General features: G+C 42.6%; 1 pseudogene; it reads left to right on the top strand.

The window, feature by feature from the left end:
* The window catches only part of LOC128347572 (zinc finger protein 850-like), a 75683-nt pseudogene extending 65271 nt beyond the window's left edge, over nucleotides 1-10412 (top strand).
* Nucleotides 10413-17149: the final 6737 nt, after the last annotated feature.

Raw genomic sequence — 17149 nt, 5'->3', positions numbered from 1 at the left:
ACACTGCTCTGGGCTCCTTGGAGGAAGAGCGGGATATAAAATGTAAAATAAAAAAAAAGCATTGGTGACAGAATGGAGCCCTGAGGGACTCCATATAACAGCTCCCATTTTGAGGAGCAACTGTCACCGAGCTCTACCATCTGGAATCTACCCGAGAGATAGGAACGGAACCACTGCAAGGCAGTGCCCCCTATCCCCAACTCCCCCAGGCGATCCAGAAGGATACCATGGTCGATGGTATTGAACGCCGCCGAGAGAACCAGCGGAAAGTGGAAAGAGTTACTAAATTACTGATTTCCCTTCCCCTGTAATGGCCAGCTGCTCTGCCAGCGCCGATTCTTCTATTCCCCACCACTACAGTAATAGCTGCCCCCGAACTGCCAGGCACACACCCAGCACCATCCCACTCAAGAGAGCCCAAACACCTATCTGCAAAAGGCCTGGCCCAACCCAACCCCCCAGCACCAAAGGCCCAGCCCCAAAGGCTGGCCCCCTTTGGCGGCTGCCTACAGGCAGCCTGACGGCCACACCAACAGCTACGACTTTAGTGAGCCTCCTTGCTTTTAAGCTTGCAAGCCCCCAAAGCCACTCCTCTCATGAGCAGCTCCCAGGACAGGTAGCAGGGGTAGAACTTCAGCAATCTTTATTGTGTTCATTTAAACTGCCAAGTAAATACATCTATAAGTTCATTCTAGATATCTCGTTTTTCTGTCTGCTGAACTGGAGGGTGCCAAATAATACTTTGCCCTGGGATGGCCGCAACTGTGTCTCAGTAATACAGAGCAGTCTGGCTGTGATATTCTGCCATCAAGATGTCTCGTAACTGGGGCTTGTTCATAGATGTGAGGCCCCTTGACTGTCTCAGCCCTGATCAGTTTTCTCTCTTCATTCCAGCAGGTGCCAGTTGGGAGAGTGAGAATGAGGGGAAACCCCACAGAGGATTGTTGGGAGGTGTCGGAAGGACAAAGAGAGAAGAGCAAAGAATAAAAACAGAAGTCAAACAGAAGAAGAGGAATGGATCCCCGGATTCACAGCATGGTGAATTTCATACAGTCACAATCCAGGGGGGAAAGAAGACTCTTTTCCCTTTCAACAGGAGGAGCTTCAGTTCTGAATGCAGCCTTCAGCCTCCAGTGGAAATGCATACAGAGGAGAAAGCACACAAATGCATGGAATGTGGGAAAAGCTTCAGCAAGAGAGGAATTCTCAGTCAACATCAAAGAATCCACACAGGAGAGAAACCATATACATGCTTGGAGTGTGGAAAGGGATTCAGTCAGAAGTCAAAACTCACTGTACATCAAAGGATTCACACGGGAGAGAAACCATATAAATGCTTGGAGTGTGGAAAGGGCTTCAGTCAAAGGGAGAAACTCACTGTACATTTAAGGATTCACACAGGAGAGAAACCATATATATGCTTGGAATGCGGAAAGGGCTTCAGTCAAAGGGAGAAACTCACTGTACATCAACGGATTCACACAGGAGAAAAACCATATACATGCTTGGAGTGTGGAAAGGGCTTCAGTCAAAGGGATAAACTCACTGTACATCAAAGGATTCACACAGGAGAGAAACCATATAAATGCTTGGAGTGCGGAAAAAGCTTCAATCAAAGTTCAGGTCTCACTGAACATCAAAGGATTCACACAGGAGAGAAACCATATAAATGCTTGGTGTGTGGTAAGGGCTTCAGTCACAGCACAAGCCTGATATCACACCAAAGGATTCACACAGGAGAGAGACCATATAAATGCTTGGAGTGTGGTAAGGGCTTCATTCGAAGTGCTCGTCTTACTTCACATCAGAAGATTCACACAGGTGAGAAACCATATAAATGCTTGGAGTGCGGAAAGGGCTTCAGGCAAAGGGCACAACTCACTGAACATCTAAGGATTCACACAGGAGAGAAACCATATAAATGCTTGGTTTGTGGTAATGGCTTCAGTCACAGGACAAGCCTGACTTCACACCAAAGGATTCACACAGGAGAGAGACCATATAAATGCTTGGAGTGTGGTAAGAGCTTCATTCGAAGTGCTCATCTTACTTCACATCAGAAGATTCACACAGGTGAGAAACCATATAAATGCTTGGAGTGCGGAAAGGGCTTCAGGCAAAGGGATAAACTCACTGTACATCTAAGGATTCACACAGGAGAGAGACCATATAAATGCTTTGAGTGTGGAAAAAGCTTCTATCAAAGTTCAGGTCTTACTGTACATCTAAGGATTCACACAGGAGAGAAACCATATAAATGCTTGGCGTGTGGTAAGGGCTTCGGTCACAGCACAAGCCTGACTTCACACCAAAGGATCCACACAGGAGAGAAACCATATAAATGCTTGGGAGTGTGGAAAAGGCTACAGTCGAGCTGATTCCCTCACTTCACACCAAAGGATTCACACTGGGGCGGAACCATATACATGTTTTGAATTTGGAAAGGACTTCAGAGTAGACACAGCACAAACCTGACTTCTCATCAAAAACTTCATGCTGGTGAAATGATATAAATGTATTTATTATTGCAGGTGGCAACTTGGAGTGTGGGAAGAGCTTTTGTTTGGAGGCATTCCTGGAAAAAAGCAGCAATGGCATAGCAACCTTGGCTGTCTTTACATATCTCCTTGGGCCACTGCTGCCTCCACTACTATCTCCACTCACTCCTCCATTGGCCTCATTTCACCCATCATCACAGCCATTGGCCAGTTGCACACCACGGGCCTCCACTCACTTCCTCGTGCCAGCTGCAACATGGTGTAAGGATGTCACCACTCGGCTGCTGCGCAAGAGGCCAGTGGTGGGAGGAAAGTGCCAAATAGCGTGGGGCCTGTGGTAGAGGCAGCAAATGGCAGGACTGGTGTTCGTGCATTGGTTCCCCTTGATGGGCCCATCTGTAGAGCACACAGACCTTCTTTGTTAGATCCAACCCTGCAAAGAAGAGAGCAGGGCTGCAACCACAATGTGTTTCAATCAGCTCTAGGAGATCTATCTTGCCTTAATCTGCAAAGAGATCTAGAAAGCAGCATGCAGATGAAGGCCTCAGGCCTTTTGGTCTCTGGGAGAAGGCCCTTGTTTTCCTCCCATTGTTTTGGAGTGGTTGTGCTCAAATGGTCGGGTCTGATTCTTCAACTCTAAACTGCTTTGTTGGACAGTGAGATCTGTGAAGAGTTCTGCAAAGCCAGGCCTTTTGGGCATGAGAAGCCTCAGCCAATCGCCTTTCCTTGCTCTGCCCATGTGCCTGATTGAGTGAGTCCTTCCAGTGGAGAAGCTGGCATTGTTTTAGAGATGGCTCTTAGATTAGGGAAAGGTGTGGGTCAGCCCTTCTCTGGGGCTCATGATAGGCTCCTTGACTTAGGAATTCTCACAGTTCCTATCCTCCTAGGAAAGAGCTTGGAGTCTTTGGTTAATTTATTCCAAACCTTTCATTCAGATGGGAATACTTGAGTCCTGTTAAGCATTTTCCCTGCAGCCCTGCAATTCAATTGACTGATGCCTTTGTCAGCCACATGCCAGAAATGCTTTTAAATTTTTACTAACTCAAACAGGAGCCACGTGATATATAAACCAGATAGATGAATAGCACAACGTGACTAAATGAACTAGCATAGGAATGTTAAAAAAAATCAACCCCAATTTTATATGGTACACATATCTGAACAGAAATGACACACCAATTCTATGAAACGAAATACATACAAATGTTGCAAAATATCTTACAGAACATATATAATCCTCTATAGCACTTCGGTGTGATCAAAACAGTTCTTTATCTTTATAATCCAGATACTCCTCAAGCAAGGTTCAACACCAACTGGGTAAGGTGAAAAGAACTCTTCTCATCGTTGTACAGCCGGACTGCACAACGTAAGGCCCGGGGGCCGGATTTGGCCCGCAGGGACTATTTTACTGGCCCCCAGGTATCCTGCAGCAACACAGGTGCTGGAAACTGCTTTGTAGCCTCATCCTGTGCATGCTTTCTCAGAAATATGCTCCAATGCACAGAAATGTGCCCAGTGAGGCTTACTCCCATGTAAGCATGCCTAGCATTGCAGCCTGAAACTAGCAACAACAATTTAGGGAGAGGACTTGGCATTTGTTTGGGCTAGCATGCACTCTAGGGGCCCCACTGATTGAGCAGGGACAGGACCAATTCTCTGGACACTATCCTTGGTTAAAACTATGGGTCCATTGACAGAGGGAATAGATCCACACGCAACTAATAATATTTTTAATTTTAATGTAATAATGTGCTAAAAATTTGACCTCGGCCCCTGCACTCCAAGTTGTGGATGGTTCCGGCCCACCAGGGCATTGGAGTTGTGCAGCCCTGTTGTACAGCAACACATTCCCATTCACAGTTCCATTGGAATGAAAGTGATTCTAATTCTTCCAAACTTCATTACTCTTTTGTGTTCAATATTCCCAAGACCTCAAAGTCTTTTGCATCCAAACATGTATTTTTTAAGAACAACAGATTTTCCAGATGTTTCCTTGTGCTGCCAATTTTATACAAGGATTCTGTTTCATAACCACCAGTGTTATTTCATCAGATTTCAACCTGAATGGAGGAATAACCATTCATATCCTATCAACATTCACTTATCTTCCAAATGTAGTTCCTCTCGCAACAAAATCCACTTAGAGTCACTTACCATTGTAAATGTAAACATAGCGAGGGACTTCCGGTTGGACTGCCAACAAAGCTGGACGCCTCTCATATGGGAGGATCGAGAAGAAGGAATTAAGGGGTTTTTTGAGGCTTCAACCCCCCCCACCTCACCCTAGATCAAAGGGTAGAACCAAGATAAACCACGGCTCCCCCTTTTTGCCAGCTTCCTGAGTCAGAGTTGCCCCGGAGGACGCGATTGTGTCTTAGGTAAGACTGGTGGGGGCAGGATATAAATCAAGCTAACTTCTTCTGCAAAAATCTCTTTGACCAAAGCTGGCTGGCAGCCAATCTCTACGGCTTCGTTTTAATTAACTGCTAAAGCTAAGGAGCTCACCTCTCAACGTGACTGTTGTTGAACTGCTGTAGCTTTTATCGGCAAGGCAGCTTCAGGACACGGCTGTAAGTTCCTTTTGGCTATAAATAAGGAGAGGAATCCAATCTTCTTGTTGACTATTGGAATCTAAGAGACTGATGTTTAAAAGCTTTCAGTATTTGGGAAAAAAAGAGCTTAATAGTGGGAACTATTTCTTTTTCTTTCTATTTCTATTTCTTTCTATTTCTTTCTTTTACTGTTTGAAAAAGTTTATGGAAGAGGAGAATTGCTATTCGTCATTCAAGCTGTCTATTATTAATTCAGCCAATTATAGTTAATAATGTTCCACACTACTGTGAGAAAACTGTGTTACTGATAAGATATATGAGCCGCGGTGCAGAACTGTTTACATTTGGAGAATAATCACAGGCTTTTACTTTCTCTTTTGAGACCAAGGACATTAAACTCTGCGGTGAAAGTGTTTCACTCCTTTCTCTCTTCTCTGAGAAAGAAGAGGGAGAGGGGAGGGGGGAAAAAGGATAAGAATAAGAAAAAGAGGAAGACAATGTCAAAAAAATTACACCAAAGCCAGATACAGTCACAGCCTAGGAAACTTTCTCTCCCAAGTCCAGATGTGGGGGAAGTCAGGATGCCTGGAAACCTAGACCAGACACTGACAGAAATGAAAGAAATCCTTCAGTCAAACGCAAATGCCCTCCAACAAGTTACTTCGGATATGACCCAAGTCAAACAAAACATGCAACAAATAAACGACAGGGCGTCAAACATAGAAGAAACCGTCAAAAGATTAGCACAGGATAACAAAGAATTCAAATCAAGGGTTGACAACTTAGAGAAAGATGTGGGATCACTGAAAGAGGACAGAGAAAAAGTACAAGACCAACTAGCAATGCTGGAAATAAGACAGAAAGAGAGACTCTTAAGATTCAGAGGTATCCCAGAGAAAGATGACCAGAACATCAAGAAATTACTTGGGGAAGAACTTGCATTACTTTTGGGAATTACAGCTGGAGAGATGGAGGCACAGATTGAAAAAGCTTTTTGCCTAAATTCGGATTTTGCCACAAAAAATAAACTAATCAAAGATTGCCTGGTGGAATTTACCTCTAAATTAATTACTGAGCGAATCTTTCAGGCTCACTTTGCCACAGCTCTTACAATTGACGCTCACCAGATAAAATTTTTGAAAGAAATTCCAGTTAGAATTCTAAGAAAACGTAAGGATTACAAATTTTTGACTGATGCATTAAACGCTAATGGAATACGTTTCAGGTGGGAATTACTAGAGGGAGTGTCTTTTTTCTACAAGGGTAAGAAGAATAGACTTACTGAACTTCTTAAAATGCAAGAATTTTGGCGGAAATATAAAAAAGACTTATCTCCTGAGCACCCTGCTCCCTCAACACATAATTAGAATCTGACAATATGGATTACAAAAGAAGTTACAGATTTTTTTCTTGGAACATTAATGGGTTAAATTCCAAAGTTAAAAGAAATAAAGTTTTTCATTTTCTTAAAAAACAAAACTTGGACATTGTATGCTTACAAGAGACCCACATTAGAAAGCAGGACAGAAAACTTTTGGTTAATAAGGCTCTAGGACAAGAATTCGTCTCTTCAGACAAGAAAAAGAAAAGAGGGGTAGTATTTTATGTTAAACAACAATTTGAACCCAAACTGATTTTTAAAGATGAAGAAGGCAGGATATTAGCATTGGAAATTTTAATTTCCGGAATTAAGGCAGTGATAATTGGAATTTATGCCCCAAATGAAAAGAAAGTTGAATTTTATAATTATCTGGAGCAAAAGATGGCGGAGTTATCGAATGTCAATTTGATTATATTGGGAGACTTTAATGGAGTTGTTTCAACATCTTTGGATAGAAAATCTGACATTTCGGACAGGAATCTACAAGGTAAACTTCCTAAAGTATTTTTTGACTTAGTAGAACACATGGATCTTTATGATCTGTGGAGAATTAAAAACTCTACTGCAAAAGAATATACCTACTTCTCTGAAAGATACCAGTCACATTCAAGGATAGATATGGCTTGGACATCTAAAGCTATTACACCATATATGGAAAGGATGGATATTTTACCTAGGACTTTTTCAGACCATAACCCAATTTGTTTTACTTGGAAGAAGAAAACAACGACCTCGTTTCGCTGGAGATTGAATGAATACCTCTTGAAAAAAAACAGACGTTATGGAGAAAGCTAAAAAGAAATTAAAGGACTATTTTGAATTGAATTTAAATCAGGGAATGGACAATAAAATCGTCTGGAATGCAAGTAAAGCAGTTATGAGAGGTTTCTTCATACAGCAAAATTCATATTTTAAAAAGCAAAGAGGATTGAAAAAAGAGATATTATTGATGCAGATCTCCAAAAAGGAAAGGGAATTATTATGGACTAAAGATAAGAAGACGGTCACACAAGCTATCAAAATGCTCCAACAACAACTTTCTATGTTGATAGCCAATGAATTAGAACGGAATTTGAAATATGTCAAGCAAAGGACATTTGCGTTTGCAAACAAACCAGGCAAGTTGTTAGCTTGGAAAATTAGATCTGAGAAGAAGAAAAATTATATATCCAAAATATTTACAAAAAACAGGCTCTCTTATGATGGAAAAGAAATAAGAGTGGAATTTTTAAAATACTATTCAAAATTATATAAAGGTAAAATAGTTGAAGATAAAAAAATTGACCAGTTCCTCAGGACCAAAAATATTCCAAAACTTACTAAGGAACAAATAGAAATTATGAATGCTCCAATAACAGCTATGGAAGTAATTGAAGTAATAAACCAAGCTAAGCTTAACAAGGCCCCCGGGCCTGATGGATTATCAGCTTTATACTATAAGTCATTTAAAGATCAAATCTTACAACCTCTTCAATGGACTATGAATGATATTTTACAAAAAGGGAATATGCTGGATTCGTGGATACGCAAATATTGTAATAATCCCAAAACCAGACCAAGACTTAACGTTAGTTAAAAACTATAGACCAATTTCACTCTTAAATAATGATTATAAACTTTTTGCTGCTATTTTGGCAAGAAGAATGAGGGTTATACTGAGGCATTTTATCCATGAAGACCAAGCTGGTTTCTTACCAAAGAGGCAACTGAGAGACAATGTCAGAACAGTCTTGAACGTTCTGGAGTATTATGAAAAACATAATGATAAACAGATGGCGATGATTTTTTTGGATACAGAGAAAGCTTTTGATAATATTTCATGGCAATTTTTGTGGAGACTATTAGAGGTAATGACTTTTGGTAATAATTTTATTAGGGCAATTAAGACAATTTATTCGGAGCAATATGCTAAGATTATTGTAAATGGGGAATTATCAGACAATTGTGTAATACAAAAAGGGACAAGACAAGGATGTCCACTTTCCCCATTGCTTTTTATATTGGTTCTAGAAGTGCTTTGCAGAGCTATCAGAGAAGATGATAAATTACATGGGCCCAAAATTGGGAAACAGGATTATAAGTTGAGAGCCTTTGCAGATGATGTTGTGCTGTTTCTAGAAAATCCAATGGATAAGATCGAAAGACTCTTGGATAAAATACAACAATTTGGTCAACTGGCTGGATTTTATATAAATAAGATCAAGACTAAGGTTTTAACTAAAAATATGGACCAGAAAACTAAAGACAGATTATCTCAAATAAGTGAATTGAAAGTGGAGAAGAAAGTTAAATATCTGGGGGTTTGGTTATCAAATAACAACTCCCTGTTGTTTGCAAATAACTATGTCAAAATATGGAAATCAGTGAAAACTGATTTAGAAAGATGGTCCAAAATGAATCTCTCTTTAATGGGAAGAATTTCAGTGGTGAAAATGAATGTTTTACCCAAAATGTTGTTTCTCTTTCAGACTATTCCCATAATTAACACCTTAACTTGTTTTAAGCAATGGCAGAAGGACATAACTAAGTTTGTTTGGCAGGGGAAAAGACCAAGAATTAATTTTAAGAATTTAACAGATGCAAAGGAAAGGGCTGGTTTTACCTTGCCAGACTTGTATTTTGATGCTGTTTGTTTGACATGGTTAAAAGAATTGATAACCCTAAGAAATCCTAGAATTCTTGATTTAGAAGGATTTGACAGAAGGTTTGGTTGGCATGTGTATTTATGGTATGAAAAAAGTAAAATACATAAAGATTTTCTGAACCATTATGTGAGAAGGAGTTTAATGAGGGTGTGGTTAAAATATAAAAATTGGTTTGAACCTAAAATTCCGTTATGGGTATCTCCGATTGAAGCTTTATCACGTAAAGAAGTAAATATGCAAACGGGTTGGGGCACCTATAGGGATTTGGTACATTTTCATGAAAAGGATTGTAAGTTAAAAAGCTTAACTGAAATACAAGATAAAGTTAGAGATTGGTTTCAGTATCATCAGTTAAATGAGATGTATAAGAAGGACCTTAAAGTCGGATTTGAGGAGCAGATTTCAAATTTTGAGAAGGAATTATGTCAAAATGATGAAAAACTACTTTCTAAAATGTATAAACTGTTGCTTCTGGAAGAGACAAGAGAGGAAGTGGTTAAAACGACTATGATAAAATGGGCTCAAGATGCGGGGCGTAACATAGAAATGGTAGCCTGGGAAAAGTTATGGAAGAAGGATTTAAAATTTACTGCATGTTATGCTATTAAAGAAAACTATTATGAAATGATGTATAGATGGTATCTGACACCAAACAAATTGGCATTAATGTACAAAAATGTTTCAAACAAATGTTGGAAGTGTGGACATTTTGAAGGCACATTTTTTCACATGTGGTGGACCTGTGGGAAGGCTAAAGCCTATTGGGATATGATATATAATGAACTAAAGAAAATATTTAAAATGACATTTCCTAAGAAGCCAGAATCCTTCCTGCTGGGAATAACACAAGGAGCTATTTCTACAACCAATTTAACATTTTTTATGTATGCCTCTATGGCAGCTAGAATTATATATGCACAGAAATGGAAGTCTAGTGAACTGCCTTCAAAAGAAGACTGGCTGATAAAAATTTTGGAATATGCGGAGATGGCAAAACTTACAGCACTATTAAGAGATCAAAACTTGGAATGCTTTAAAGAAGATTTGAAACCATTCTTGTTGTATCTAAGAAATTACTTCCCTACTATGGACCTGACAGCAGGGTTTGAAATTTAGCATAAATCGCAGGTTGGTTAGATTAAAATTGTTTGTAAGGGTTTGAACTTATGTTTTGAATTATTATTATAGCAAGGGTTAATTTTATAGTTGATGAATCACGAAGAAATGTGAGCGGGAAGTCCATTTTCTATGTGTATATTTGTAATGAATGATAATAATGCTATTGTTAAAATCAATAAAAAATGAATTTCGAGGGGGAAAAAGTAAATGTAAACATAGCTTTCTTAGCTTTTATATCTCAATGCCTTGTCTTCCCACCGTTTCTTATGTACAACGCCTGTGGAGACATGCTTCCTTACTCTAAACATTCTCTTCCTTTTAAACTACTACCCAATTATCAGACCACAGGCAACTGTGCTCTATATAATTAATTGCTGTGCCTTCCTCCTTTCCTTACTGATCCTGCAAATCACATGATTACAGTTCTCAAAGCTGTTTCAAGATAGATGTATACATTCATGCTGCTTCTATTTAACTCTCCCCCGGGAAACACGACGGGTCCTGATTAGTATTTAAGCCCCTAGTATGAGTCTTTTAAAAATGTATTAAAAACGCCTCTTTCCTCAATAATACTATATTCATATTCATTGTCCTCATTACAAAATCTCTGTGGTGTATATTTATAGAGGATAAAAAAATTAAATTCCTCACCTGTGTGGCCCTTTTCCAAAAAGTGGGCAACAATCGGTGATTCACAATGTTTCGTTCTAATTCTTGATTTATGCTCCAAAATCCTTGATCTAATTTTTTGCACACTCTTGCCTATATATAATTTAGGACATGCACATCTTATTGCATATACCACTCCCTTGGTGTCACATGTGGCAAAGAAATCCAAATCCCTAGTTTTTCCTGTATTCGGATCTACTACACTGGTTGTTCGTTCCGCCTGTGTACATCTCAAGCATCTCCCACAGAGCATTATGAAAAAGAAGTATTGATTTCATTTGCAGGTCACTAAAATGTTGACAGCCTTTGAAAAGCTCAGAGGATAGATTCTGTCGGAAAGGTGTCTTAGGGAATGTCACCCATGCTTCACTTGAACCTTTCTTGTTCAGGGAGGCTTTTAAAAATGCCTGTTTTAAGCAGTATTTGTAATTGTAGTCTCTGTGTTGCTTTAATGCATTTTAAATCACATATTTGGTTGAACTGTGTTGTGTTGTATTGTATTCTTTATTTTGTGAGCCACCCGGAGAACTATTGTTATGGGATGGTGATAATTATAGTAATAATACATAACTAGCTGACCTTGCACAGAGCATCTGTGCGCTAGTACTTGATTGTTCCCCCTGGCCCTGCCACAGCCCCCTTACCCCAGAGACCTCCCCACCCTCACCTGAGCCCTTCTCCTACTCATCCTCCTCCATTCCATTGCTTTCAACATGCCATTCCCACAACTCTGGCATCCATGTGTCATTCAGCCCCTTGCTCCTACTCCAACAGCCTCCAAATTTCCTTTCCTCCTTTTTTAGGCCTCCAAATAACACATTTGCTCTCTCACAAGTGATATTACCATTGAAGAGCTGAGGGATTTCAATGCGTGGATGAGACATTGGTGCCAGGAGGAGGGGTTTAGATTTGTTAGGCACTGGGACACATTTTGGGGCAAGCAAGGCCTGTCTAAAAGGGACGGGCTGCACTTGAACCAAGACGGAACCAGACTGCTGGCGCTTAAAATCAAAAAGGTTGCAGAGCAGCTTTTAAAATGAGACCTGGGGAACAGCTGATGGGAGCTGGGCAGTATCCCGTTTGGCAAAAGACATCCTTGAAAGTGTGAGGCTGTAAAGAATTCAAATAAAACAGAAGGGGACAGAGCAGAACCACATAAAGAGCAGACAGGAGCCTGTGCCAGCAGGTCAAAGAGTCAAAAGAATAGCATACATCAGGGGAGAGATTCAGTGCATAGGTGCTTGTATGCCAATGCCAGAAGCCTCCGAGCCAAGATGGGTGAGCTGGAGTGCTTGGTTGCTAACGCAGAAATAGATATAGTGGGCATAACAGAAACATGGTGGAACAGTGAGAACCGGTGGGACACTGTCATCCCTGGGTATAAACTCTATAGAAAGGACAGGGAGGGGCACCTTGGAGGAGGGGTAGCACTGTATGTTAGAGAAGGGATAGAATCTAACAAGTTAGAAAACGTAGGTGGACTGGAGTCCTCCACAGAAACCCTGTGGGTGACTATACAAGGCCGGAAAGGGAACGTGCTTCTGGGGACATGCTATCGCCCTCAAATCAAAATGCTGACAGTGACCGGGAGTTGCAGGAGGAAATCAGGGAGGCGTCAAGGAGAGGCAGGGCTGTAATTATGGGTGATTTCAACTACCCACACATAGACTGGGTAAATTCACATTCAAGTCAGGACAAAGAGGTCAAATTTCTAGATACGCTAAATGACTGTGCCCTAGAACAGTTGGTCATGGAACCGACCAGAGAGAAGGCATCCTTGGATCTAATTCTGAGTGACACCCAGGACCTGGTGCGTGATGTCAGTGTCATCAGCCCTTTAGGGAACAGTGACCACAGTGCCATCAAATTCAGCATACATGCGGGGAGAGAATCACCAAGGATGTCTAACACAGACATTCTGAATTTCAGAAGAGGAAACTTCTCCAAAATGAGGAGTATGGTGAAAAGAAAGCTGAAGGGGAAACTCAGGAGAGTCATTTCGCTCCAGAGTGCATGGAATTTACTCAAAACCTCAATACTAGAAGCCCAGTTAGATTGTATTCCCAAAAGGAGGAAAGGTACCACTAAGTTCAGGAGGATGCCAGCATGGCTAACGGGTACCGTCAAGGAAGCCATAAAAGGGAAGAAGACTTCTTTCCGAAATGGGAAGGCCTATCCAAATGAAGAGAACAGAAAGGAACACAAACTCTGGCAAAAGAAATGCAAGGTGACAATAAGGGAGGCAAAAAGAGAGTTTGAGGAACATTTAGCCAAAAGTATCAAGGGGAATAACAAAAACTTCTTTAAGTACATCAGAAGCAGGAAACCTGCCAGGGAGGCAGTTGGACCATTAGACAATGAGGGAGTGAAAGGGATTATTAAGGAGCATATGGTGGTTGCAGAGAAGCTGAATGAGTTCTTTGCATCTGTCTTCACGGCAGAGGATACTGAGCATATACCTGTTCCTGAACCAGGCTTTTTAGGGATGGAGGCTAGAGAGCTGAGTCAGATAGAAGTGACAAGGGATGATGTTCTAAACTGTCTGGAAAAACTGAAAGCTAACAAATCACCAGGGCCGGATGGCATCCATTCAAGAGTCCTCAAAGAACTCAAATGTGAAACTGCCGACCTCCTTGCTAAAATATTTAACTTATCCCTGAAATCGGGCTCTGTACCAGAGGACTGGAGAGTAGCAAATGTAACACCGATTTTCAAAAAGGGATCCAGGGGCGATGAGGGAAATTACAGGCCAGTTAGCCTAACGTCCGTTCCAGGCAAACTGATGGAAAGCATCCTCAAGGATAAAATTGTAAAGCACCTAGAAGAACAGGCCTTGCTGGGAGTGAGCCAGCATGGCTTCCGCGAAGGTAAATCTTGCCTCACCAACCTTTTGGACTTCTTTGAGAGTGTCAACGAGTGTGTGGATCAAGGTGATCCAATTGACATAGTCTACCTGGACTTCCAAAAAAGCTTTTGACAAAGTTCCTCATCAAAGACTCTTGAGGAAACTTAGCTGTCATGGGATAAGGGGAAAAGTACATGTGTGGATTGCTAACTGGTTGAACGACAGGAAACAGAGGGTAAGTATCAATGGAGAGTTTTCACAATGGAGGGAAGTAAGAAGTGGGGTCCCCCAGGGATCTGTACTGGGACCGGTGCTTTTTAATTTATTCATTAATGATCTAGAAGCAGGGGTAAGCAGCGATGTGGCCAAATTTGCAGATGATACCAAACTCTTCCGGGTAGTGAAATCCAAAACGGATTGTGAGCAGCTCCAAAAGGATCTCTCCAAACTGGGGGAGTGGGCGACAAAATGGCAAATGCGGTTCAATGTTAGCAAGTGTAAAGTGATGCACATTGGGACGAAAAACCCCAACTTCCAAGTACATGCTGATGGGATCTGAGCTGTCGGTGACGGACCAGGAGAGGGATCTTGGGGTTGTGGTGGACAGCTCGTTGAAAGTGTCTACTCAATGTGCGGCAGCTGTGAAAAAGGCAAATTCCATGCTGGGGATCATTAGAAAGGGGATTGAAAATAAAACTGTTAATATTATAATGCCCTTATACAAAACTATGGTGCGACCACACTTGGAGTACTGCGTACAATTCTGGTCACCACATCTTAAAAAGGACATAGTTGAACTAGAGAAGGTACAGAAGAGGGCAACCAAGATGATCAGGGGCCTAGAGCACCTTTCTTATGAGGCAAGACTACAACACCTGGGGCTTTTTAGTTTAGAAAAAAGACGACTGCGGGGAGACATGATAGAGGTCTATAAGGTCTTGCATGGTGTGGAGAAAGTGGAGAGAGAGAGATTCTTTTCCCTCTCACACAACACGAGAACCAGGGGTCACTCCATGAAATTGATTGCCAGGAGGTCTAGGACCAACAAACGGAAGCACTTTTTCACACAACGCGTGATCCACTTGTGGTGACAGCCAACAACCTGGATGGCTTTAAGAGGGGTTTGGATGACTTCATGGAGGAGAGGTCTATCAATGGCTACTAGTCGGAGGGCTGTGGGCCACCTCCAGCCTCAAGGGCAGGGTGCCTCTGAGTACCAGTTGCAGGGAGTAATGGCAGGAGAGAGGGCACACCCTCAACTCCTGTCTGTGGCTTCCAGCAGCATCTGGTGGGCCACTGTGCGAAACAGGATCCTGGACTAGATGGGTTTGGGGCCTGATCCAGCAGGGCTGTTCTTATGTTCTTATGTTCTAAGTATTAAAAAGAGAACACCCGGACTATTTGAGAGATTTGTTATTCACACTTAAAAAATGGAACGTTGAACCGGATCTATTTAAAGGATCCTCCTCAGTTAAGCAGCTAAGGAAAACAATTTATGGAGAGATTCTAGAAGTGGGTTTCTTAAAACCTGATTTAGAACGGAAACGCTACAAACACCGCACTTCACAGTACTTGTTGCAACCCGATCACCCTATTGCTCTTTAAGGAGAAAAAAGTCCATTTCCATTTATGGGAAACAAGGTGGCGCTTATACCATCAAGTACTACCACTTAATGCGGCTAAGCCATGGCTCCCAGAGGACCAGCAAGAGTGCCCTAAAATCACCTGCAAACAGAAAGCTAGTGAGCTACTGTAGGTAAAACATTCAGGGAAACCCACTCACATTTCTTAAAAGAGTGTGTGTTAGCCAAAAGAGTGTGGCAGGGAGTAAGCAAGCTGTTAGAGTGGCCTGATTTGGAAAAACAGACTTGGGAAGAACTAACCTCGGGTTTGAGCGATAGAACCTCCTTTCGAGGTCCCAGAAAGAAACCTTCAAGGAAACGGGATGGAACGGGTACCCTCATACTAGGGAATTGGAACGTTCCCCTTCTCGTAATCAGGTTAGTAAACCTGTATGTCATTTCTGCAATGCGCCTGCATAGGAATAGGGAGGGAAGACGCGACCAAGAGGTTTACGCAGATGAGACAGTAAATCTGTTCTGGAAAAGTTTGTATGGTTATGTGCAAAAAGACAAGAGTATCTCTTCTAAACAGCAATGGGACAAATTGTGGAAATGCATGTCGGACGTAACCTCCCCCGATTACCTGATGTGCCTTGAAACCCCCCACCCCCCCGAGTTACATTACTACCTGCATATACTTCATAACCTTGTGGGTTTCCAAATCCTTGTGTGTAAATCTTTGTAGATATATCATGTACAAACAACCACTTTGTATATAATTGTGCTTTGGCAACGTACTGTATGCTTTGGTAGATCGTTGGTTCAATTAAAAAATTCTTGTCCTATATAAAAAAAAAATAATAATAATAATAATAATAAAATCTTGTCCTATATTGGAGATGCCGGGGAGGGAACTTGGGACCTAGTTGCACTTCCCAGAGCGGCTCCATCCCCTGAGGGGAATCTCTTACAGTGCTCACACATCAAGTCTCCCATGCATATGCAACCAAGGGGCGGACCCTGCTTAACTAGGGGGACAAGTCATGCTTGCTAGCACAAGACCAGCTCTCCTTCAGTCTGAGAGAGAGTCAGCACAGACACATCCCTCTAATCACCCATGCCAGTGTGTGTCCCCCTCCCCTCCGCCCGCCTCCTGACTTCTTGCCCAGCTCCACCTTTTCCCCTTCTCCAAAGAGTGTGGAGAAGCCCGCTGACTGCTTTCCTGAAGCCCCAGTAATCCCCCCTCCCTTGAGTGTGTGGTGGGAGGGCCATGTGCTTTTGTTCTGGGGTCTCGGAGCCGCCCAACCAGTCATCTGGGCGGCAGGGCAGCCAACGGAAGGGGCTTTTGCAGAGTGCTCCCTTGTTCTGCCCCCCCCCACCGTGTTCTTTGCGCTCCTCCCCACCCGTTCACCTGCCTGCCCCCTGGCCTGCTGCCGCTGTCTCCCCCCTCCCAGCAGCTCCACTGGCCCAGACTCCAACTGACCACCTCCTGGCTCCCGAAGTCTCCATCTCTCCTCCGGTGGGTGCGGCGGGCGGCCAACCTCAGTATAGCAACAGCCTCCTGTCTCGCACAGCCAGACGCCCCCAGCCCCCAAACTCCGTGCCGCTTCCTGGAGCAGCCCCCCAACCAACCGCCCCCCGCCACCCAACTCCCTGCTGCTGCTCAGTGTTCTGCCCCCAGCCACCAAATTCCTTTGGGCTCCCCGAAGTGGTTGCCAGCCAGCCGCCCAACTCCCTGCTGCTCCCGAAGTAGCCAAACTCCTCTCTTCCGCCGCCTGTTGCCTCCTCGCCCGCGCGGCACTTTCTCCCGCCCAAAGGCTGGAACCCTCGCGAGAGGTTGCCATGCATCCCCACGCAGATTCCAGGACCGTCTTC

Source organism: Hemicordylus capensis, chromosome 2 (assembly GCF_027244095.1).
Source record: "Hemicordylus capensis ecotype Gifberg chromosome 2, rHemCap1.1.pri, whole genome shotgun sequence".
NCBI classification, from domain to species: domain Eukaryota; kingdom Metazoa; phylum Chordata; class Lepidosauria; order Squamata; family Cordylidae; genus Hemicordylus; species Hemicordylus capensis.
The sequence above is the reverse complement of the archived record's forward strand: the minus strand, read 5'-3'. Positions and strand labels throughout refer to the sequence as shown.